Here is a 25,474-nt window from a genome sequence, read left to right as displayed (position 1 = left end):
ATAAAGTGAAGTGTTTTGATCTACAGCTAACCAATGCTCTTGAAGTATATTTAAGCTGACCACCAGCAATATATACCTGCACTGCCTCAAAAATACAGTTCCTATAGAAAACCTGAGAAATACTCAGGGAACGTCCTTAGGGGGAAAAAATAGAACACTCTAAACAAAGTCCTACATTTCAGGTTAAGAAGCTTGAAGTTATTCAGCATCCTCATGCTTTAAGGCTGCAGTCCCACGCATTTTATAAGAGCAAGCCCTGATGGGCCCAGACTTACTTCCACACAAACATAAGAATCTTGTCACCGGGGAAGAAGGATCTTTTTAGATGAGGAAGCAAAGCGATCCTATTCCAGACAGAGTGAAATGATATCAGAGTAGTCAGATCCAAGGTCTAAACACAACAGATCTTTTATTTTTCTATTAAGAGTTTCAGAAACATAACAATATTTATTTATATTTATATATTGCCCTTCCTGGAGTTATAGCCCATTAAATGCTTGTTTTAAACATGGAAAGAAAAATACTTCAAAGTTTATTTACAATAGCATGGACTATGACATTACAAAACAACCCCTAATTTGAAAGGAAGACTTAGGCAGCCCAGTGAGTTGTATACCATTTCCCTGCAAATGTCCACTTAGTGCATCAGGGAGAAAGTTGTACCACAGATTATTGCATGCAGTGATGGCTGTCTGTCCCCTTATAGGAAATTATTAATCTAGAGGAACTTTGAAAAAATTTAATCCTTTGCCTGCAGTGATACATTCCACTCTACCGTCTCCTTCTGCTACATGAGTAGATAAAGACTTACAAAGGAGAATTATGGTATATGCATAAATTACATGCCAGGACTTTGATCCATAGAGCATAAAAGTGAATCAACATTAAAATAGCTAGTAACTGACCTCTTACATAGATCATATTATTAGTTACTTTTGTATTTCTGTCTTTTGCCAAGAAGTTTAAAGCACTATTTCAGCCTCAGGCTAACCCCGTGCAGCAGAACACCCAGTGGTAATGACTACCTACCAACTAACATAGGCTGCCAGCCTAAGGACACTTTCCTGGGAATAAGTTGAATTAAATACCATGTAATTTACTTCTGAGTAGACCTGCATGAAATTGCTCCCATAGACATGGATTCCCATAGACATGGATTAAAAAAACTGATTTCCTAGGTCCACTGATTCCCAACATGCCGGTAAGACACAAGGCCAAGTGTTATGGGAATGATAAGACTACAAAGACTTGACAATTAGATTCTGACATTTTGTTACCAATTAATTTTGTAAAATGATACACATCTCACCTACATGGGACTCAGAAACTCCTTCCTGTTGCCCTGATCTAAGGAAGGCTAACTTTCAGACTGTCCTGAAGCTAGCCAACACCAAACCCGGACCAAATCTGCAGTCCCTAGTGCTAGCAATCCTGCCCATTAACTGTTCTCTGTATAGAACTTTGCTTGCAAAAGACTGTACTACCAACTTTTATCATCCATCTATAGAAAATATCATATTTCATCTATCTTCTTACCTAACTTGAAGGCCTCTCTCTAATGTTCCTGTATCAATAGTATGAATCCCTCCTCTATTTTAATCCCTTCTCTACCAATGCATAAACTATCCATGACGAAAGCAGCATTACCATCATTTTGCAAATATTTTACATCCATCTGAGACTGCTTTCTGCCATATAAATCCTTGCTTTTATATCTGTTCAGGTGGCCCCACCATACTTCATTCAAACCAGTGATCTCTGGACCACTTCTGAGCTCAAGCAATGCTTTGTGCCTTTTGGTATCTCTGCAGTTTCCATAAAGATTGTGGGAGATAATATATGAGAATATAAAGGAACAGTGAAAAGAATTCACAATACTAGAGCAATTGCAAACTTTTCATCTTTCACTGCATTTTCTGCCACTTAGTGTTAAAGAGCTCACCCTTCCCAACAATTTATATAAGCTATTAATCTACTGCTCCCACATACCTGCTACCTTCATTTCTAGTATGCAATTACTTCTAACTTTTCAGAGGCAAATGCAAAGCTGTATGCTACCATGTCGCACCTCAGTGAGATATACCAACCAACTTGCCATCCAGCCATTCAGGCCAAAGCTTCTACATTTAGTTTCTCTTTTCTCCAATGTAAGCTTTCTCATTTCACCCACCAGTAAGTTATAATAGCAATTCCCAGAAGGCTTCAAATGATTTTTTGTGGCGAAGGGGTAACCAAATTGCCACCAACAGGACAGAGTCAATACAGTATGAAGTGCTAAGGGGTACTGATTGTTCATGTGAGAGAACATGCATGCATATGACTTTAAGGATTGACCAAGAGGTGGTTAGCCTGAGCATAAAGTCTTGCCAGTCAATGCAATGGGCAGCAAACTACATCCATCTCTGCCAACAATGGAAAAGCAGCTCACTTTGTCTTCAAAACTGGGCAAAACAAAAAGAGGTTGGTGAGGGAGCTGCCTCATAACATCAGCTTATAAGAACAGCTCCCATGCCAGCCTCAACCAAACACTTTCTATAGACACATCTATACCACAGAAAAAACACACCAAATGTCACCAGGTATGGCTGGTAGGCACATGATGATACAGCAACTCTGCTGACACTAAGCAGGTCTGGTCAGTACCAGGATGCGACGCCTCCTGGAAGCCTATGTATGCTACCTTGGATTCCTTGATAGAGGAAAAGAAGGAGAAAAATATAATATACACATCTAACTTCCTGCAGCCACCATGAGTCCCTAGACAAAAATTCTTCTGGTGTCTCTGGACAAAATCCAAAAGTCACTGGAAAATAAACTACATGACCTACTCGGCTTCATCATCCTTCCTGGTGAGTAAAGACTCCTGGAATTCTGTCCCACCAGATCCCACCTCCCAGCAAGCTGCTAATGCTTCTTTCACATATATTCTGCAATAAATTAGTCTTTAAGGTGTCATGACCCTCTGTGTGATGCGATCAGATGTCACTTCTATGCATTTTGTGCCTGGTCATTGGTTTATTAGGGTCAGTACCGTCTGCTCTGACTTTCAGCAACCTTCCTGGCTCTCAGGAACCTGTCACATGACCTACTACCTGTTCCTTTCAGCTGGGTATACTAAGGATTGAATCTGGGGTCTTATAGCAGCAAATGTTCTAACAGTGAGCCCCGGTCCCTCCTCCCCTTGGAATCACATGAATACATGAAACCGCCTTCTTTCTACTTAGTTTGCCCATTGGCCTATCAAGGTCAGGCCTGTCTATTCTGGCTGGCCCTGGCACTCCAGGCTCTCAGTAACAGGTCTTCCACATCACCTACTACAATCTCACCCAGCCGTGGATTGACTGTAGGTCAGACCTAAGAAACCTCTAACATAGAGCCTCAGCCCCTTACCTCTGGATGGCATGAAGCTGTGTTACACTAAGCCAGACCCCTGGTCTATGAAGGTCAGCCATGTCTACTTTGCCTGGCAGGGCCTCTCCAGTTTCAGGCAGAGATCTTTCCTATTACCAATTTTCCTGATTTTTTTTAAAAGAGAAGAACTACACCTACCAGGGATCGAATCAGAATCACCCAGAGCTGGAAGAGCCCTCAGAGGGCCATCCAGTCCAGTCCCACACCCTCCTGACAGGTGCTCCTCCAATCCCCTCCTAAATCTCAGACCCTTCTGCCTGCAAAGCAAATCTCAGGCCCTTCTGCATGCCGAATCCCCCCTCCAAACCCCCGCTTCACCATCACTGCCACCCTCTCCCCCTTTATCCATTCGCCAGGCAATACCCCTCCACCCCCATTCCCCCCCTCCCCGTTTTGGCCCTCCCAAGCAGAAAGTGACCGGAAGGCAAGATCTGTGTCCAAAGAGGGCGCGAGGAGCAGCTACCGGGGCCAGATCCGCTCCCATTTACCCTCCCTGCCACCCAGGCACGCATGCACCCATGCACGCACACCCCACCCACCCACCGCGAATCCCTTCCCCTAAAATGCACCAGCCCCTCTTGCAGGGCCCGAAGAAGAGACTCGGCGAGGGAGGGCAGAGGAAGCAGACGAGAGAGGTGTGACCGAGCAGGCCCAGCGACGCCCTCCTCGTGCGAAGGGAGGGGGGGGGTGGCAGCAGAGGCGGCAGCAGCAGCAGCAGCAGCAGCAGCGCGCCCTTCCCGCTCCCCCCCTCCCTGGCCTCGGCGGGCGGAGGGCAGGCGGGGGCGTCGCGGGCCTCCTCCCGGGCTCACTCACCCGGCCGGGGGCGGCGGCGGCGGCGGCGGCGCCTCCCTCCTCCCCGGAGCACGCGTCTGGCCCGGCGGCGAGGGCGTGTGCGGCTGAGGCGTCGTCTGAGGCGATGCCGGGCTTGACAGCTCGACCCGGAGGAGGACTGAGGAGGAGGAGGAGGAGGGCGGCGGCCACTCCCCCCTCCCCCCGCTCTCGCTCTCTCGCTGCTTCCCTCACAGGCTCCCCGGGGGGGGGGATTTCCTCCCGCCTTCGCCCCTCGCCCGGGCGCCTTTTCCCGCCCACCGGGGCTTGCCCTGCCTCGCCTGGCGGAGGAAGGAAGCGCCGAGCTGAACCCGGGCGGGCGGGCTTGGCTGAGGGAGGGGGAGGCGGCTGGCCAGGGCCCGGCCTGAGGCGGCGGCGGCGGCTGAGGAGAAGGGGGAGGGGCGCAGGGGGCGGGGCGCGGCGCGAGGCGCTCCCGGCCCGCCTCTTTTTTTTTTCTTTTCTTTTTTTTTTCTTCCCCCCTCCCTCCTTCCCTCCTCCTTCTCCTCCTCCGCCCCCCTTCGCTCTATGGGCCAAGTTCTCGCTTCCCAGCGGGAGGCGCGCGCGCGACCTCCTCGCCCCCCGCTCCGCGCGCGCGCGCCTCCCCGTCAACGGCCGCCTCGGCCAGCATCCTCCTCCTCCTCCCCTTCACCACCGTTTCCCACCAACCCGAGGGAGGGACACATCGGAGGTTGGCGGTTGGGAACTCGCGTGCGTGCGTGGCTTGCGAGGGAACGGGTGTGTGGGAAGGGGGGAGGGATGTGAGGGGGGGGGTCGATTTGCATATTTCTCAGCCGCTCGTCGGTTGGCTGCGCCGGTGGCCGGCGGAAGGGAAGGGAAAGGAAAGAGGGTGGGGCGGAGGCGTAGGGCGTCGGGCCCCGCGTGGCGTGGGGGCTCGGGAGGCGGACTCCGGACGTAGCAGAAGCGGGTTCGAATCCGGGCCGCGTCGCTAAGGGGGCTTAGGAATGGATATTAAGAATTGAAAAGCGGGAGGGATCTCGGTGCCCTTTCCCCTCTCTGGAACTTAGCCCGCCTCGCGGGGTTGTTGTGAAGGATTCTGCACATAGTTCCTTGAAGGAAGCAAAACATGGGGAAAATTTGGAAAATGCGTGATGATGGCACCTGGGTTCGCATCCCTGCCCAGGTGTGAAATTCTCCATGTTATCCCAAGCCAGTTGCACTCTTGGCCTACTCTACAGTGTTGTTGTGTGAGAGACATCTTTGAAGGAAGGGTGGAATAAAAAAAATGGACATAATTTTAAAAGGTAAATAGGTAGATGCTGGAGGGGTGGGCTGGCTCTGGCCAATGCTTCCTTGTTTTGCTCAGGCAAGGGACTGTACACAAAAATGAAACTACCTTCTTATTTAGCAAGCATCTTATTCTTTATTTCTTATATTTTACGAGTGATGCTATGTGCACTGCACTGGAGGTGTGACAGAGATGTGGCATGAAGCCCGAAGCATATTTCACGGGTTAAAAGGTTGGAAAAGGCTGTATTAGTTCCCCTCATCAGACTGAAGGTCCACGTTTCCCACAGAGGCCAGTTCAGATGCCTCAAAGCTAGACTTCCTTGGCACATGGAAGCCCTGTTGCTGATTCATCCCAACCAAGAACACTGGAGTTGCCTAGCTGGTCCAGGCTTTATAGAATGCATTTGAACACGGAAGTCTTCTTCTTAATGAATCTTGGCTCATAACAGCACTAAGATGCCCTTGCTTGCATCCTCATTCCCATGGTGACCATCAAGCCACAAATCCCAAGAGCAGCGGTTAACAAATCTAATAATAAATTTAAAAAAAACCTCGCAGTTTACGTTTTTTGATTGCTATGAATAAAAAGTTTTTAAATTTTTGAATATTCATTATTTAATTTATTTATTTGCCTGCAGACAACATTACTCTCTAGTGGGGACCCCAAGCAGCTTTTGACATGTCTTGCCTCTTCCATTTTGGCCCCACAACAACAGCATGGTGAGGTAGGTAAGAGCCTAGAGCAGTGGTTCTCAACCTTCCTAATGCTGCGGCCCTTTAATACAGTGACTTCCCCAGAAAGGGCTGCAGTGAAAGACTAGCTCTGCTTGACCGTGGGTGTCCCCTTGCAGACGCTTTGCAGTCTGCCCCCCCCCCCCCGTCTTCCAGATATGCTCACACAGCCGAGCATCATTCCTCCTTTTTTCTCACGCTGACATCAACCACACTTCCTGCTGCCTTATTAGCCAGGCTGGATGCTCTCCCTGGCGCAAGCATGTGCTTCCTGCTGTGACAGTTAAGTGGGCGGCACAGAAGGAGATCCCCGTCTAGATTCCCCCCCCCCTCGCCTGCAGGGAAATATTTGGCTTCAGTCTACGCCTGATTTGGGAGGGGAATGTCTGCAAACATGGCAACACCCTGTAAATTAAATTCTCCTTGAGACCAAAACCCCCCGAAGGTATTCCTTTTTGTTAATCTGTGTGCCGTCACAGCTCTGCATAATCTGAAAACCCAAAGTCTTTTCCTGCGCTGTGTATAAAGGAGCAAACGCAGAGAGCCTCTGACCTCATCAAAGGTCCTCAGCGGAAAGGTCGTTTTAAAGGGAGACGGCTCCTGCGTAGGCATTGAGTATGCAAAGAAGGCTTTTAAGCATAGGGCAACTAGCCAGAATACCAGAGACAGACTGTGCAGTGCTAAACAGAGTTACACCTTTCGAAGAACAAGGCCATCCTAAATAAAAGTTACACACCCTGCTGTATTCATTGACATCAGTGGGTTTAGAAGGGTGGCACTGTTGTCTACCCAGGAGGGATCATGGGAACTGTAGTTCTGCAACGTTCCTAGCATGCTGAGATCCCTCCTCTGGCCTCTCACAGAAGAACTCTTGAATAGAAGACGTGATTTGCAAAATTAAGTTTGAATCTGTTTTGAGAGATGCTCCCAAAACTGATATATCCGAAGCTTCTTTGAATTCAATGGGGCTTTCTTCTTAGTGGGTTTAGGATTGCAATGGGACTGTATCTGTACATTTTACACTCCTGGGAATACACTAAGTTCACTTAGTTCGGAGTAAAAGATATTTAGGATCAGGCTATTAATAATTATGGTAAGGTTGCCAGCTCTGGGTTGGTAAATACCTGGAGATTTTTTTGGGGGGTGGGTGGGTAAAGATTGGGTGGGGGGTTAGGGAAGGGGAACAGACTTCAGCAGGGTATAGCTATAGAGTCCATCTTTCCGAGTTTTCTCCAGCCATTTTCTCCAGCGGGATGGATCCGTGTTGTCTGGAGATCGATTGTAATAGCGAGAGATCTCCCAAGTGCTTCCTGAAATTTAGCCACTAATTTATGTGTAACTGCCACACCATCAAAATTGTTAATGAAGCGATTCAATACTTGGTCAAATCGAAAACGCTTTCATCCTCGGATCTTTCCTGTTAGCTTAGTCACCAATTTTCTGTAGCCAGGTTTGCGGGGAATCGAGATTGGGATTCTAAATGGCTCTTAATTTAGCACTTTATATACCCCATAAAAATTCTGCAATGTCCATCCCTGGGGTAATATTTGACCGTTGACCTACACTATGCAGAAATAAGTCCAGTTCAGCAGAAATTCTGCTTCCCCTTGCAATTTTCCTTTTGTTCCTAATTAATTACTTCCTGTTCTCCCATGGCTAGGGCATTCATGAATAATTTGTTAATTATCAGATGCTGAGGTGGGGATTTGTTGCTACTTTTATTGTAGCCAATGATGTTATGGAATAATAATCCACAAAAGAAATAGTGGTCAGTCGGTTAGGCTAGGAAGTAAAATGCATGACTTCTTCCCCAACTGACTTCTTCCTCCCCACCTGACTTCTTCCCCAACAAGAACGGATAATTCTTGATTTGGGAGAGAACCGGAAATAATTGAACCGGCTGAAGCCTACAGGAAGCAATTACGAATGCTGGAAGTAGGAAGACAATGTAAGGAGACCGTCAGTACAATCCTAAATAGAGTTATACCCTTTTAAACCTTTTGCCGCTGTGGCTGGCCACCTCAGATGATCTTGTACTGCAATTGTATTTTATGTCTTTAAAAAAAATCACCACAAACCAAGTGCGGAAATCGCTGGTAGGATAACGTATGAAACAGTGGAACGTACAGAGCAGGGACAACCTCATCTAGAAAGCCAACATGGTGTCATCGTTAAGAGCAGATGAGCTGGGTTTGATTTCCTGCTCGTCCGCATGCAGCCAGCTGGATGACCTTGGGCTTGGTTTAGCCCTGATAGTGCTGTTCTGGCCGAGCAGGAATATCAGGGCTCTCTCAGCCTTGCCTCCCTCACAGGGGAGAGGAAAGGGAAGGCAATTGTAAGCTGCTTTGAGACTCCTTCGGGTAGAGAAAAGCGGCATACAAGAACCAACTCTTCTTCCTCTTCAGTAATCTCAGGGCTCTCTCAGCCTCCCCTCCCTCACAGGGTGTCTGTTGTGGGGAGAGGAAAGGGAAGGCAATTGTAAGCTGCTTTGAGACTCCTTCGGGTAGAGAAAAGCGGCATACAAGAACCAACTCTTCTTCCTCTTCAGTAATCTCAGGGCTCTCTCAGGCCCACCTCCCTCACAGGGTGTCTGATGTGGGGAGAGGAAGGGAAGGCAAATGCAAACCACTTTGAGATTCCTTCCTTTAGCCTACCTGTAGGGTTGGGTTGGGAAAGACCTGGGGATTTAGGGGGTGCAGCTTGAGGACGGTGGGCTTTGGAAAGAGAAGGGACCTAGCATGATGTAATGCCATTAAGAAGACCTTCCAAGGAAGTCATTTTCTCCAGGTGAGCAGCTTTATGTCATCTGGAGAGAGGGTTGCCGGCTCCAGATTGGCAAAACTCTGAATATTTTGGGTGTGGAACCTGTAGAGGGTGGCATAGAATCACAGAGTTGGAAGGGACCTCCTGGGTCATCTAGTCCAACCCTCTGCACTGTGCAGGACACTCACAGCCCTCTCGCTCATCCACCATAACCTGCCACCCACTTGAACCTTCACAGAATCAGCCTCTCTGAGGGGAGGGGAATGGAGAGACTTCTGCAGGGTATATAATTCCACCGAATCCACCTTCTCAATAAGGATGCCAGTCTCAGGTGGGACCTGGGAATGCCCTGGAATTACAGCTCCTCTCCAAAGTAAAGAGACAGAAAATTCCATGGAGAAGATGTCTGCTACTTTGGAGGGTGGACTCCATAGAATCATACTCCACTGAGGTCTTCCCTGCTGCAAATCCCACCCTCTCCCAGCTCCACGCCCAAAGTCTCCAGGTGTCTCCCAACCCGGAACTGGCAGCCCCTACTTTCCAAAGCAGCCATTGTTCCCCCCCCAGAGGAAATGATCTTCGTCATCCAAAGATCAGTGATAATAGCAGGAGAACACCAAAGGAGAACCCAATTTGAAGATCAGTTGCGACCCTAGGAGAGCTCCAGCCACCCACTGGGGTTGGCTGGCAACCCTGCCCACCAGGCCCTTCCTCTCTGGAACCCCCATTCCTCCTTTTCCTGGCGAAGGTACCTCGATTAGCGTGGTTCCATGCAGGTGAGAAAAACAGGGCAGAAATTTATACCACCGAGAAGCCTTTCAGGAGCCTGATTAGCGATGCATATTTCCCCCTCTGTGAGTTCCCCGCTTTATTCTGCAGCTGCTTCCCCGTGCGATTGTTTGCACAGATGAGTCCACGCCGCTGCCAGCGCAGGAAATGGCTCCGCGGTGATGTCGTCGGGAGCTGCAGCAGTAAGGACGGAAGAAGGGGATGCTAGGAGGGGATGCCTGCAGGAGAGGCACCCACCGGCTGGGAGTCACACTTGAACCTAAATGTCATTCTTTGTGTTTGGTTCTCCTTCCCACAGAATTGCTTTCAGGGTGTATGTGGGTTTTTTTGTTTGGAAGGCTGGGATTTTTGGAGGCAGAGGGGAAGCTGCAAAGGCAGGCCGAGGAGGAGATTGGAGGGGGGAGGGAAGCTGGAAGCAAAACTGCTGGAGGCCCGAAAATTCAACTTTCCTGTCCCCCCCCCCACCCACTGTGCTGATTAGGCCAGGGCATGGAGAAGTCTGCAGACCGTATGTTCAGATGGTGACCATATGATCCGTGGGGCCCCGACGCCTAATTTCTTTGGGAGTTTTCCCAGAAGGACAAGCCAAGCCTTATTAAGGAAGGGGGAGAGGAGGGGAAACTGCCCCAAAGTTTGCTCCTTCTTCTTGAAATCAAAAGCCAGTTGTGGAATGGTGGCTGATCTCTCCAGGCAGAAGAGATCAGTTCCCCTGGGGAAAGTAGCTACTTTGCAAGGTGGACTCCGGGCATGATAACATGCTAAGGCCTAGGGTTGCAAAATAACTGGAGACTTCAGGGGCAGGAAGGGAGTCCACGCTCCAAGGGAACTGATCTCTTTCGTCTGGAGATGAGCTATAATCCCAGGGCTTCCTCAGATCCTCTCTGGAGACTGGCATCCCAATCAGGTCCCTTTCCTTCCCAAACTCCTCCCGCCTCAGGTTCCAATTCCAAGAGAACTGTGAAGAACTCAATGTCACCAGACTGGCTGCATGTGGGGGAACAGGGAATCAAACCCGGTTCCCTGGATTAGAATCTGCTGCTCTTTAACCACTACCCACCCTGGCTCTCAGCGCTGGGCCTACACGGGGTCGAATACAGTTTTCAGCCCATGAAAGAGCAAACAAGTCCTTCTCTCCTCCCGGATGGGTGTATTAATGTGGCATGTGGGGGGAACCAAGAAAGTTATTAAAAAGTGCCCCCCCCCGCTTCAGTTGGTCCAAGCATTTGATCCAAATCTCACTTTTCCTTCATCCGTCAGGCATTAGGTACCAGGGTGGCAGATGTAATTTCCAAAATTTTGTAGTGTTTCCTAAGCAGGCATCCCCCTCCCCTTTTCTTTTAGTGGGCACCCTCTTGGCTTACTCAAATCTTATGAGCCCCTCAATCCACCGGCAGCCGTCTCTTTGGCATGTGAGCATGGAGAATCTTGGCGGGACGCATTCCCCAAGTGCGGGCACAAGTTTCTGTGGGCCGGGGCTGGAGTCCAATGCAAGCATTAGAACAGGGCACCTCAGTTCCTTCTAAAACCAACCAGTCATAGGAGGAGAGGGCAGAAGAGGCGAGAGGCCAGAGGTGCCTCTAGGTTTCCTGTTTCTCTGAGCATACACTTTCGAGGTTAGGAATGCTATGCCAGTGGAGCATAAAGTAAAAGACTTGCTGCAGGATTTTCTCTGTCGCTGGAACTTCACCCTCCCCATCCGTCCATTTCGGGTGTCTTGGAGTCCCCAGAACCAAAGACCCAAATTACCAATATTGTTGGCGGAATCCAAACACACAGAAAGGGCGGAACACCAGGCTGCTGCAAGAATATAATAGTTTTTATTCAGAGGAGCAATAACGATATATAGAAAGAGAGACAGAGAGAACTACAGAGTAGCTGTTGCCTGCAGTCCTCCTGTTGTTTAACTGCTGTTCCGGAGGCAAGCAGGGAGGAAGTGTATCTACACAAGCAGGAAGCCTCCCATAGAGCCAATTCTTCCCCAAGCCCCGCCCCTCCCCAGTCTCCCAAGAATCCCCCAACCTCGTGGGTTCTTCATTTCATTGCTTTCCTCAATTACCCCAAAATTTTGAGAGGTTCAGTTCACACCCTCCTTTTCACGTAGCAGAGTTTTATTGCTTGCTTTTGCTGAAACATTGAAAGCCCCCCCCTCCCCAAAATCTGGTCTCACTGCCTGGTCTGGTTGCCTGCATCGTTTTGGGGTTCGTTTTTGGAACGATGAGGTTAATGCAACAACAAATACCAGCCTGAAAGTTCCATTTTTGCAGGCATTGTCCGATGAAGAAGAAAGCCGCAGCTCCTACTGGACAGGAAGTAATTTAGCAATTTAGATATTTTTTAAAAAATCTTTTTGGCTTCCTGAAGCATAAGTACGGAGGAAACAGAGTATATGGCTTTAATGCAATTGTCTGAAATGAAATTAGATCATTTCTGGCGTAACTCTAAAATGCTTGGATATTATGGGTTAGCATCTGGCTCGAAGCAAACCATATTTCCTTCTAGTTGGATCACAGGGTCACCCAGGTGAAATTTTCTTTGTGTGTTGCAGGTGCAGGGTTTTATGTAGATCCTCCAAGGCAGGGGTGGGCAAACTGTGGCCCTCCAGATGTCCATGGACTACAATTCCCATGAGCCCCTGCCAGCAAATGCCACAGTTTGCCCACCCCTGCTCCAAGGTCAGCTCCCAAGCTAGTTAGGACTGGGACTGAATCTCCCTCTCAGTTGCTTTTTAGATGCAGCGTGGTGTAGTGGTTAGAGTGCAGGTTTAAAGTTCAGGAGACTTGGGTTCAAATCTCTCCTTAGCCATGAAGCTTCCTGAACGACCTTGGATCAACCGCACTCTCAGCCTATCCTACCTCACAGGGTTGTTGTGAAATTAAGAGGGTGGTGTGCCACCCCAAGTCCCTTCAGGAAGGTGTAGCATAAAGTAAGAAATCCATAATTTCCTTTTGCCGCTGTTGAAGTAACAGAAAAAAAAAACCCTACCCTAGGCTATAATTAACATTTAAACAATTTAACAATAAATATGAATAGAAATGTCTTATCTCTTCTTTTAATCGTCACAAAACAACCAAAACGGCCTCCAGATTTAAACCGTTTTCAAAGTGGCATTTTCACCAGTGGTTGTTTTTCCAACTTAATATTTGCTGATGCTCCAGTCCTTCGCTATGATCAGTCCTTCGCTCTTCACAGGATTTAAACAATATATATATTAGCCTTTGGCTCAAAGGTATGGGGAAGCTTAAGTCAAAAGACTGGAATTGTAGTCCATGGACATCTGGAGGGCCACAGTTTGTTCACCCCTGATCTAATCTGATGCTTTGCATTAGAGCCCACTACTCCTTAACCGCTATACCAAAACAACTCTCTTTGGGTCCCCGCTCAGGAGAAAATGAAGGAAATGAATTCCCTGTACGGCACCATCAAAAGCCCGAAACGCCACAATTTGACATTCATCTCTGTTCTCCCCTCAAGGGAGGCCTGTGGTGGCCACAGCCCAGAAACCGGCTTCAAAGTGCAACAAAATCCGGTTTATTCTCGAGCCAGTGCTCTCTGCAGGATGAATTCCCGACGCCCTCTAGTGTCGATACTGTGCATTTTCCTCCAAAGCCGCCTCTGTCATGCTCCTGCCCGTGCATCTCGTATCTACGCAACGTGTCGCCTGCATGACGTGGAGGTTTCTCTTATCCCGATGCCGGTTTGCATTTGGCCCTTCGCAAGGGTTTTACCACTCCTGTGTTTGTGGCCCTTCTTACTCGACCTGCCCCCGGATGGGTTTGCATCATTCGTGCAGCAATCCTAGCAGCCTGTGGGTTGAAAACGCCCAAGTGCAGAAGTGGTACAGTCAAGGATGGATTGGTTACAACCCCTGGAAGTAGGGTTGACAGTCCCCAGGTGGGTAACGCTACATGAAGGCCATATCATGTTGATTAGGAGCCACCATGTGTCATATGAAATGCAAGCTTAAACAGGTTTTCTCAGCCAGGGTATTGTCAATATTGTGATATCAGCCGAAGTCTTTCACATCCTCCTGCTGGGACTGAGTCATAGAATCATAGAGTTGGAAGGGGCCATACAGGCCATCTAGTCCAACCCCCTGCTCAACGCAGGATCAGCCCAAAGCATCCTAAAGTATCCAAGAAAAGTGTGTATCCAACCTTTGCTTGAAGACTGCCAGGGAGGGGGAGCTCACCACAGAGATTTGAACAGAGTATGACACTATGGTCACTGTACTAGAACGGTGAGCCCAATCAGCAGCAGCGCCTCATAAGAAGAAGGTGGTTTTTGTACCCTGCTTTTTCCAAAGGAGTCTCAAAGAGACTTTCAATCGCTTTCCCTTCCTCTCCCCATAACGGGCACCTTGTGAGGTAGGAGAGAACTCTGGGAGAAATGCGACTCTGGTAGGTGGGGCTGAGAGAGCTCTGAGAGAATTGTGACTGGCCCAAGGCTCCCTAGCAGGCTGCATGTGGAAGAGTAGGGAATGAAATGACCCAAGTTGGCTTATATATCAGAATGATAACTTGGAGAAGACCTGCTGGTGGACCTCTGATGGCATCTGGGTTTTGGCTTGATCTAACACGGCTTCTCATATGTCCTTCCTTCCTTCCTTCCTTCCTTCCTTCCTTCCTTCCTTCCTTCCTTCCTTCCTTCCTTCCTTCCTTCCTTCCCTTCCTTCCTTCCTTCCTTCCTTCCTTCCTTCCTTCACAGCTCTTTGTCCTTTCCTTCCTTCCATCTCTCTTGCTCTGTCAAGCACCAAGATCACTCTCTCATTAGGCACCTCAGCAGACAGCTCATCAAAGGAGAAGGGTAGATTCAGCTGAGGTTAATTTTAGCCTCTGGCACACTCATTTACTCATGTCCAACAAATGTTGTAAACAGTTGGAGAATCATGTTTTGCCTTTTTACCCTGCAAAGCCTCAAGGCTTTTCATGTGATTCTGCTTGGAGCTTAATTGTGTTGGATATTGCAACTCTGCCTGCAAGAGGATCCGGGAGGGAAAAGATTTAACCCATTCTGCACACGTTGGATAATGCACTTTCGATATGCTTTTGCAGCTGGGTTTTCCTGTGTGGAACAGGAAAATTTGCTTCTAAAGTCCATTAAAAGCATATTATACAACATGTACAGAATGAGGAAGAGAATTCTCTCAGGTATGCTTGGCTGTCAGCCTTGCCCTCTCATGGGTTAGAAGTTGAACTTCTTTGCCCCTTGCTTGACTTCTAGGACCTCTCATCTTCTCTCTCTTATCTAGGCTTGGAGCTGACGCAAGATAACTTTTTTCATCCATTCACAATAAGTGAAATGTCCCTCCATGAATACATCATGTAAGATTTGCTTCTATCTTGATAAGTAAACTTTCTTTTGTTACCCTGGGAGGCAGGCCATCTTTGTAATTGCTTTGAGTAGCATTTCCCCCCTAACTGGGAAATGTGGAGTATTGGGAATTCTGTGTAAAGCACCTGAGCTTCCAAGGCCAGTTGATTTCTTTTTTTTTAACATTCAACCCAATAGATTTTAAGTCAAATTCTACCAAAAATCATAGCTCAGTGAAGGGCTTATTAGCATTATACAAGCTAATATATTCAGATGGTCTGGGTTAGTGGGATGGCTCAGAAATTAGGGAAGGGAGATGGAAGGCCAGGAATACTTAAGAAGCCATGGATGATATTGTCTCATCAGTTTGCAACAGTTTTTGCCAGTGCTGAAAATAGACACTTCCCATTTTAGTAAGCAGTTGTGTTATTTGTGCCACAGGTAAACTACAACAAAATCCTATATCTATTTATTTGGAGCCAGGCTTAGCTTATTCAAAAGGGACCTACACTCAAGTAGGTTTGTTTTAACGTATGGATCCCCCCCCCCCCCCCGTTTAGACTGAACCGGAAGAAATTGTGATTCTCGGATGTGTCGTGAATCATTTCACCATCGACCACCAGAGGGAGCCCGTGCACCACCTCCGGCAACATTTTGTATCAGTTCATGGCTGAAATAATAGTAATAATAAATATATATATGTATTTAAGTGTTAACTAGTTATGGACGTGCTTAGGAAACTCAAAACAAGCAGAGAGCAGAGGGACATCCCAAAGCAAGTTAATTAAGAAACCATGACAGCCCTTAGAAGAAAAGGCACATTAACTGTACAGAGGAATATCATGAAATAGGGTTGCAAACTTGCCAATTCTGAGTTAAGGAAATCCTGGGGATTTGGGTGGGGAACCTGGGGAAGGTAGTAGGAGGGTCTCAACAGGGTATCACGCTGGGCAATCCCCCCTCCAAAGCAGCCGTTTTCTTCAGGGAAACTGACCAATGTTGTCTGCAGATCAGTTGTAATTCTGGGTGCTCTCCAGGCCCCACCTGGCTATTGGCAACGTGGAGGACAGTATGGGGAGAAGGGAAGAGGATTAAAAAGATTCCGAGCTTCCAAAGTGCAAAAACTAATTAAGAAGGCCCAAAATATATAATGAGAAAAGGGATTATCCGGAACATGAATAAAAAGGAATGAGACTTGGAATAAAAATGGGTTGAAAAGGAAAAGCCGTCTGACCTCTGAGAGATAGCGGAGAGAATTTAATAACCCAAGATGCAGGAGCTGGCTGAGGATTTTAATATTCTGCCTTTGAAAAAGCGCTGCAGAGATGACACAGCATCATATGAGAAGGGTGGATGGGCAAGGGGGGGGGGGGCAAAAGCCAGCCATTAGGAAGATGGACATGGCTGAACAGGAAAGGGTCAAGGCAGGCAGAAGGTTAGAGTCACTAAGTCATGTTGACCCTGTTGGGTATGTGGAGGGGAGATCCCCAAGGAGCATCAGGGTCTCTATGCAGAGCTAGGCAGTGGCAAAACCAGCTCTGGTCATCTCTATAGTGACCTGACTGCCCTTTTCATCACTCCCATTCTAGGCAGGTCAGAGTCGAGAGAGGATTTCTAATCTATTCTAGCTGGTGAAGAGTTTCCTTGTTGCGGTGTTCCTGTTGCTTTGTTTCTTTTCTTTTTGTTTCCTCTTCTGCATTTTCCTTCCCTCTAGTGGTCAGTTTGATATTACATCGGTTTATGTGTGACATAAAAACCTGTTGCTTAAATATGTGGGCAGACATGCCTGACGTCAATGGATGCAATATGGAATCCGCCACCAGGGGGAGCAAAAATGGAGAACGGAGGGGGGAAAACTCTGGCGCAACAGAAAACTCAAGCTAGGAAAATAAGAATGTGGCAAAGCCTTGCGTAACAGCAATATCCACTTGCAAACGTTTGCTAAAGTGCATTGGAAGTGGATTGAAAGTGCAATATTCCATGGGTGTGAAAGTCTCTGGGCACTGGTCATAACATCCACCATGAAAAGGGATTACCTGAAAAATAATGGAACCTTTATCTATGAACGTCTTCCCCAGAAAAACACACTTGCATGATGGATAGTGTTTCTGAGAGAAGGAAATATTACATATCTGTCCTGCCCTTCCTCCAAGAAGCCCTGGGTAGTGTGCAGGAGATGGGCCACTTCAGGCTGGAAAATCACAGCTGGTTTGGGGTGGCGCCTGGGGAGGGCAGGGCTTAGGGAGGAACCTCACAGGGCTGTTGTACTGTAGAATCCGCCCTTAAAGAAGCCATGTTCTCCATGGGAATTGTAATTTTGGGAGATCTCCAGGTCCCATTTGGAGGTTGGCAACCCTACAAAAACAAATTCCCTTCCCCCCCCCCCCATGTGTTCAGCAAGGTTTAGGAGGGAGTTGAACCCGAACCCAGGCTTCACTGTTCTGACAGCGCACTAAATACTATGCCACACTGCCCCTGCGTTCTCTCCCAATATATGTATTCGGGGAGATACGTGACATTCGGCCTCCGTTCCTGGATTTTGCAAAGCGAAACATGTCGGATTTAATTAGGCTCAGATGATCTGATAAAGCGGAGACATAAAATATTGACTTGTTTGACAGATTTGTTTCCCCCCTTCCCCTCCTCTCAGCTACGCCAACACAGCTTGTGTTGTGAGGAGGCTCAGAACAGGCTGTTGCCGTCTCTCTTTTTCCTCCCCCTCGGTGTGTGGAAGTGGAGAAATACACAACAGCAGGAGCGGAACCTGGGGAGGTGAGAAGATATTTTTGCATGGAGCGGCACTCAACAGGACTTCCTTCTTCTCTCTAGCTGAGGAGCTTCGATAGTAGAAAATAAAGATGAGTAATAGGCAGCTGGGGACTCAAAGTTTCACCAGCTTTGGATGGCGTCAGAGGAAGCTGAGGTCATGAGCTGGCCAGGTTCAATATGGCAACTAGCAGGAGGTCACCGTCAGCAACAGAGTGATGTCACCTCCAAGTGACGTCGTACCTCTCTAGGAATTGCTGGAAAACTATGGTAGTGCCATAGAGTTTCTGGCAATTCCTAAAGAGGCTTGACTTCAAGTCAGGGTGTATTTCTGCTCCGTTAGAGGCTGGGCCAGACAGCTTCTGCTGACAGCTCCCAACTGCAAGGGATGTCCTGGCTTGGCCCTGGACAAAGAGAGCTGGGGGAGGGGGTTAATGTGAGCGTCAGTGATTCTGCATCCCCAGCCCAGGGCTTCCGTATCCCCAAGAGCAGCTCTGTACTTCTGAATGGATACCAGCCATTGTCTCCATGGGAACTGGTCTCAGTCACCTGGATAGGGATGCAAGCCTCCAGGTGGGAGCAGGGAACCAACAAAGAATCATAGAATCATAGAGTTGGAAGGGATCTCCAGGGTCATCTAGTCCAACCCTTTGCACAACGCAGGAACTCACAACTACCTGTCCACCCACAGTGACCCCAATTTCATACCCAAGTGATCCCCTACCACCACCACTACCAAAAATCTGCAGACTCCAGCCTGGCCTGGAGGGAATTCACCATCCCACAATGGTGATCAGCAATTCCCTGAGTATGCAAGGAAGGGCCACAAGAGACAAACACTGGCACATCCCTTCCTGCCCACCCACTCACAATCTTCCTTCCTTCCTTCCTTCCTTCCTTCCTTCCTTCCTTCCTTCCTTCCTTCCTTCCTTCCTTCCTTCCTTCCTTCCTTCCTTCCTTCCTTCCTGTGTTTTTTAAAGCACGGCTGCTGGATAGCACTCCATCCTCAGCCAGGCCTGGCATTAGGGCACAAGTTTTGTATTTTCTGGTTCACTACTTCCGAACCAGAGCAGAGAAGCAAATTCTTCTTCTCCTTAAAAATAAAAATAAAAATTGGGCAATGTACAGCAAATATCCCTTCCCGTTCATCTGCTGGTTTTATGTGCTTCCTTTGAGAACTGGAAATGCAGGACGGGAAAAGGGGGGGGGGAGAGAGAGAGAAGGAGTTGTGTTGCTATGGCAACGGGTTGGCTGCCGCCAGCCAGAGCTGGCTGTTGCTATGTGATCTGTTTGCAACACATCAGTACACAAAAGTCTGCTTTTCAGGTATCAACTTCAATAATACACAGTTAAGAGCGGCGGAGGGAAGGGGGGAAGGAACGAAGGGTTTTCTGCCAACTGTTGAAATAGCAAACGTTCGGCACGGCCTGTGGCTGGCCCTGCCAACGAACAACTCTCTGTGGATGGGCCTTCTCCATTGTGGCCCCCAAATTGTGGGACGGGCTGACTGAGGGGACTCGGGAATATGTTTTTGTACTCCGCTTTTTACAGCCTGAAGGCTCCTGCTCTCTTGACTTCCCTCAACCTTATTTATTTATTTGCAAATTTCTCGAGCGCCCCTATCCGTGCCACTGTCTCTGGGTGGCTTAAAAGGTAAAGGTAAAGGTATCCCCTGTGCAAGCACCGAGTCATGTCTGACCCTTGGGGTGACGCCCTCCAGCGTTTTCATGGCAGACTCAATACGGGGTGGTTTGCCAGTGCCTTCCCCAGTCATGACCGTTTACCCCCCAGCAGCAAGCTGGGTACTCATTTTACCGACCTCGGAAGGATGGAAGGTTGAGTCAACCTTGAGCCGGCTGCTGGGATCGAACTCCCAACCTCATGAGCAAAGCTTTCAGGCGGCTGCCTTACCACTCTGCGCCACAAGAGGCTCTTACAACCCTGGGTGGCTTACAACCCTGCTAAAATACAGAAGCAGTCAAAATCAATAAAACAATTAAAATAAGCGAAATCATCAAGTCCGTCAGACAACCAGTTGGTGATGTCCCCGTATTATTATTATTATTATTATTATTATTAGATTTATTTCCCGCCTCTCCCGACAGGCTCGAGGCGGGTCACAACAACCAATCCCATTAAAATTCCCATTAAAACATCACTCTACTAACATGGCGGCTAAAAAAACATGGCTCTTCCCATGGCCGACCGAATATCCTGCCTTGTCCAGCAGCCTTCTGCCCCCACCCGTGACCACCCCCTCCTCCTTCCACTTCCCTCCGAGGCTCGGAGGCTACAGATCCCTGCTGAGTGAGAGCTGCCCCTGCTGGCGAGGTCCCTCCCCCAGGGGCCTCCAGCCTGCAGCCTTTCCAGGTTCCCAATCTAGCGCCCATTGTATTCCTGAATGCAACAGGCTTGGCCCCTAGTTTTTGAATAATACAATTTGCTATATATAACCTTTCTTTTCTCTGGAGCTCTGTTGTGATCCCAGGAGAACTCCAGGTCCCATCTACTATTTGGCAACCCTACTAAATATATAAATATGTATTTTCATATATAAAAGCACATGTTCTAGCCTCGCCAACCAGGTGAGTAGGTCCGGTGTCCTCTGGCTCGAACGCCTTCTGGTGAGTAACCGCAGCTGTATCGACTCCAGAGCGACCTCATTCTTAGGAGAGTGCAAGGTGAACCCAGTACTGTACATGCTTCTTCTGTGGCTTAAAATATACGTGCCACTTTCACGGATTGTATCCGAGATAAAAGGCAGCAAATATTTACAAGGCCAGGCCACCCCATCGTCGTGGCAACCGAGGCTTCTTGACGTGTCAGCCCTGTTTGCTATTCACCGGGCTTCAGGACCTTTCTTTAAGAAAAGGTTGAACTAAACCGAAGCGTTTGGGGGCACGGCAATTGGGAGCCAGTGGGCTGGAACTCGTGCCAATCAAAAGGAATCATTTCTTAGCATGCAGGCATGCTTAGCAGGAGAGGAAGTGCCACAAGCTTTGATGGAGGACCATCTGACTAGCAACTCCCCGGTTGTCAAAGAAACACAAATATTGGTTCGCTCCCTGTCACCTCGGGAAGAGCTATTTAGCTCTGAACAGGAACGGGGACTGCACAAAAGCTTCTGTTTTTGAGGAATCTGAGCGACACCGGTCTCCAGAAGAAGCCCTGGCCCCTGGCTGATTTGGAAACACAGGAGTAGGATGGGATGCACCGCCAGCAAGAACGTGACCGTGGTGGAGACGGACCAAAAGCCCGGAGATCCGCCTCTGGAAAAAGAGAACGATCCAGGGGCAGATGAAGGAACCGGGGTCAAATCCACCCCCAGTGCCTCTGCGAAGGATGAAGCTGGTGACAGCTGAAAGAAGGGGAATCTCTCCTGCAAAATGGGCCTCATGACTGAGGAGCTAAACTTATTTATTTGGTTCTCCCAGGCTGCACCTTGGCAAATGAACTTTGTCTCTCTATTCTTGCCAGCTCAGGGACGGGGGAAGAAGGAGAAAAACTGGGCTTGAATTGTCTTTTAAGGATCCTCTCTAGAAGTTGCTCTTTTATGTCCTGTCTGGATTGTGACTTTCGGCCCAACACTTAACCTTCCACCAAGAAGAAGTCTAGCCACAGGAACCAATGGATCTTGATGCTGTATTTGCCGGAGTAGCCATTAAATTTTGCCCGGAGCAAAACAAGAAGCAGATCCAGGATCTTGTGCTACTATAAAACGTCTGAGGAACCTCAAGGGACATTAACATATCCACCTTTCCTTCGGGGGCCCCACATTCCCGTCCATTTTTGCCGGATTGGACTCAACAATGAAATTGGAAAGTATTCTGAAGTTTCTGCTCAGGAAGATCCTCTCAGGAACTTTGAAGGGAGCCAAAGAGATCTCGATAAATGACACTTCTCAGGGGAAGCCGCTAAACATCACTAAAATCCTCTTTCTGCTCATTTGGGCCAATTTGGAAATGAACTGGCTCCACGGGGACAAATAAAATATGTCACCCTCTCTGATCAAAGGTAACCCATATTCTGATACTAATTCTCTGCAATACTTGCTTTTGCTTGACTGCGGGAGGTTAAATGACTTTGTTACAACTTTAAAGAGATGCGTGCTTGCCCTTTGAAAGCCTGGTCTAATTGCTCTTTTAAAATATAGCGTGATGTCATGGTTAAGTTATGTCGCTCGATGTTAATGAAAGCTCTGGAGATCTGAAAAGTCTTTAACATCATGTTTAGATGGAGTCATCGGCCTGAATCTAACCACATTGCAAAACCCAAAGTATACTTGAGCTTTATTAAGATGGGACCATAATTTCCACCCATTTGTCCTTCTGGCTGCAGGATACCTCTCATGCTGTCAGTGAGGATTTAGGGGAATTAGTGGTCTGCAAAAAGAGAATGATATCAGTAAACAATCGCCTCTTCTTAAAGACACTGAATTTTCCTTAATTCTGTGCTTGGATACAGACCAATGAGGACAGTTAGCCCTATGCCCAAATATTAAAGTTTATATGAATACCATCAGTTCTGTACAGTCAATGGATACATTCAGCTTTATACAGTTGATGGAAACAATCAGCCCTGTACAATCAATGGATAGAGTCAACACTGCACTGTCAATGGAGCCAAGCAATCCTATTCAGACAATGGACAAAATCAACTTTATCCCGTTGATGGACACCATCATCTCTATACCATTGATGGATACAATCAACCCTGTACAGTTGATGGACACAGTCTACCCCAGGGGTAGTCAAACTGCAGCCCTCCAGATGTCCATGGACTACAATTCCCAGAAGCCCCTGCCAGCATTCTACCCTATGCAGTTGATGGACACAGTTCAAGCATTAACAAATGACCATGAATCATCGATAGGTGTGGGATTATGGGTAGCGCCTGATCTTGCAAGATCCTGGATCTCAACTGTAAATGTTCAAGAGCTTCCTAAATGTGAAATGTGATCAAAAATGTCAGACTTCTTCCTTTCTGTTAATAAAGCTTGTAGGCATCATCCGCAGTCTTTGTCTTTCAGAATAACTACATTTCCATGGGATAGCTTCCAAGGATAGCCCTGTTATTCTGCAGGAGTAGAGCTAGTTTTAAGTTCAAGACCAGCTTAGAGACCAGCATGAATTTAGGGGTATGAGATTCTGAGAGTCAAATCTCCATTCTGATGAAAGACTTGAGGCTAGCATTTTCATATGATTTTATCTACTTGGTCTGGTTGACTTTTTTAACAGAAAAACCTGTGCACAGGGAACTCCCCTGGGTCTGTCCGAGGCTTGTTAGGGGCTCCGTGATGAAGAGGTCAATAATGGGGCGTCGGCTTCTCAGAAAGTCTGCCACCAGAACATTTTCCACGGTGAAGCACAGCTCCAGGGAGTGTTTGGTGTGGTCTAGTGCAGATGAGGCCAAATTGTGGCTCTCCAGGTGTCCATGGACTACAATTCCCATGAGACCCTGCTAGCATGTGCCCCTGCTAGCAATTCCCATGAGCCCTTGCTAGCATGTGCAGAGAATTCAATATAAAATATATGGATCAGGTGTCGACTTGGTGTAATGAATACTCAAAATCCCAAGGCATAAAGCAGGGGTAGTCAAACTGCGGCCCTCCAGATGTCCATGGACTACAATTCCCATGAGCCCCTGCCAGCGAATGCTGGCAGGGGATCATGGGAATTGTAGTCCATGGACATCTGGAGGGCCACAGTTTGACTACCCCTGGCATAAAGCATCTCAGCCCCCAAATGCACACTGAACTCCGTATGACTTCCTTCCCAATTAGCTGTTTGTACTACCAAGTTGGGAGAAGAAGGCCAAGCTTCCCCTCCATGCCATTTTCCCGACGTTAAGAGTCCTTGAAGAACTCCTGTTGACCCACCTGGGGCCAAATGTATGGGAAAGGTTTGCCAGAACTCCCGGAATTATACCTGATCTTCAGTTCCCCTGGAGAAAATGATGGGTTTGAAGGGTGGGGTCTCCAAACTCTGAGGTCCCTCCCCAAACTCCACCATTCCTAGGCTCCCCCCTCCCCCCCCAACCTCCAGAAATTTCCCAACCTGGAGTTGACAACCTTTGCATGGGCCCCTCTCTGTGTTAAAGCTCTGGGAGGCAAATAGCAGCCTTGCAAGACCATTTGAGCTTGGGAGAACAGGGTGGGCATGGGAGTGGAGTACCCTCCCTGTCTCCTTGAATCAGGGTCCAGATTCCAATCAGACCCAGGCACAGGTGCTATTGACAAAACAGGACACCCCTAGAAGCTGTCCAGAAGGATCTCACGATCAATGTGTCTAGTTGGGGAGTAAGTATTCCTTGCAATAATGCCATAAAATAGGTTGGCGTTACTAGGGAAGTGTTTTTTTGTTTGGGGGGGGGGAGGTGTGGGATAGACTGCTTTTTCGAAGGCCACCAGGTGAGCCCAGGCAGCCTTGAAGCACGAGCCGAGGACTTTGTTTCCAGTTGACTACCTTAGCCAAGTATACCCTGTAAATGTGTAAACATCCAGGCACCCCCTCCCCCAGATAATCCCCAAAGGATTATCTAAAAGTGTTGACACTGTTCATGCAAGCATAGCCGATCACTGGAAACATTTCTAGACTCTTCCTTCCTCATTCTTGTGCTGCTGGAGGTGTAACCAGAGAAAACTTAAACAAAAGTGGAGAGCAATACTTCTCAATTCATTTTCGGCAGAGTCACCCTTTTCCTTAAATGCCTCCCCGCCCACCTACACTTTGCTACCGGCAAAAGCCAGCATGCGTTAGTGGTTAAGAGTGACGGCCTCTAATCTGGAGAGGCAAGTTTGATTCCCCGCTCCTCCACATGCAGCCAGCTGGGCGACCACCATTATTGACCTTGGGTTCTCCACAGTTCTGTTAGAACTGTTCTCATGAAGCAGCCCTGTCAGAGCTCTCTCAGCCCCGCCCACCTCACAGGGTTTCTGTTGGGGGGAGAGGAAAGGGAAGGCAATTGTAAGCTACTATGAGACTCCTTCGGGTAGAGAAAAGCAGCATATAAGAACCAACTCTTCTTCAGTAATCTCAGGGCTCTCTCAGCCTCCCCTCCCTCACAGGGTGTCTGTTGTGCGGAGAGGAAAGGCGACTGTAAGCCGCTTTGAGCCTCCTCCGGGTAGAGAAAAGCAGCATATAAGAACCAATTCTTCTTCAGTAATCTCAGGGCTCTCTCAGCCTCACCCACCTCACAGGGTGTCTGTTGTGGGGAGAGGAAAGGGAAGGCGACTGTAAGCCACTTTGAGACTCCTTCGGGTAGAGAAAAGCAGCATATAAGAGCCAACTCTTCTTCAGTAATCTCAGGGCTCTCTCAGCCTCACCCACCTCACAGGGTGTCTGTTGTGCGGAGAGGAAAGGGAAGGCAACTGTAAGCCACTTTGAGACTCCTTCGGGTAGAGAAAAGCAGCATATAAGAGCCAACTCTTCTTCAGTAATCTCAGGGCTCTCTCAGCCTCACCCACCTCACAGGGTGTCTGTTGTGGGGAGAGGAAAGGGAAGGCGACTGTAAGCCGCTTTGAGCCTCCTCCGGGTAGAGAAAAGCAGCATATAAGAACCAATTCTTCTTCTTCAGTAATCTCAGGGCTCTCTCAGCCTCACCCACCTCACAGGGTGTCTGTTGTGGG

The 25,474-nt window shown here is 48.2% G+C and overlaps 1 protein-coding gene and 1 long non-coding RNA gene across 13 annotated transcripts in view; one reads left to right on the top strand and one right to left on the bottom strand.

Annotated features, from left to right (window-relative positions):
• Window positions 1-4,666, bottom strand: part of CHD9 (chromodomain helicase DNA binding protein 9) — a 72,299-nt gene extending 67,633 nt beyond the window's left edge. For 4 of the 12 annotated variants that reach the window (XM_077310993.1, XM_077310991.1, XM_077310999.1 and 1 more), the window contains exon 1: window positions 4,225-4,665. The gene's annotated coding sequence lies outside the window, so the exon portion shown is untranslated. Of the gene's footprint in view, window positions 1-275; window positions 300-4,224 lie in introns of those variants that run through there. The other 8 variants (XM_077310998.1, XM_077311002.1, XM_077311003.1 and 5 more) reach the window with 4 other exon arrangements.
• Window positions 4,667-5,110: 444 nt separating this feature from the next.
• Window positions 5,111-25,474, top strand: part of LOC143823712 (uncharacterized) — a 41,162-nt gene continuing 20,798 nt past the window's right edge. The window contains exons 1-2 of the long non-coding RNA XR_013226561.1: window positions 5,111-5,501; window positions 6,126-6,212. This is a non-coding gene — a long non-coding RNA (uncharacterized LOC143823712). The remainder of the gene's footprint in view (window positions 5,502-6,125; window positions 6,213-25,474) is intronic.

This window comes from Paroedura picta, chromosome 14, assembly GCF_049243985.1.
Source record: "Paroedura picta isolate Pp20150507F chromosome 14, Ppicta_v3.0, whole genome shotgun sequence".
In the NCBI taxonomy this organism is placed as follows: domain Eukaryota; kingdom Metazoa; phylum Chordata; class Lepidosauria; order Squamata; family Gekkonidae; genus Paroedura; species Paroedura picta.
Note: the sequence above shows the minus strand (reverse complement) of the source record. Positions and strands in the feature narration are given on the sequence as shown.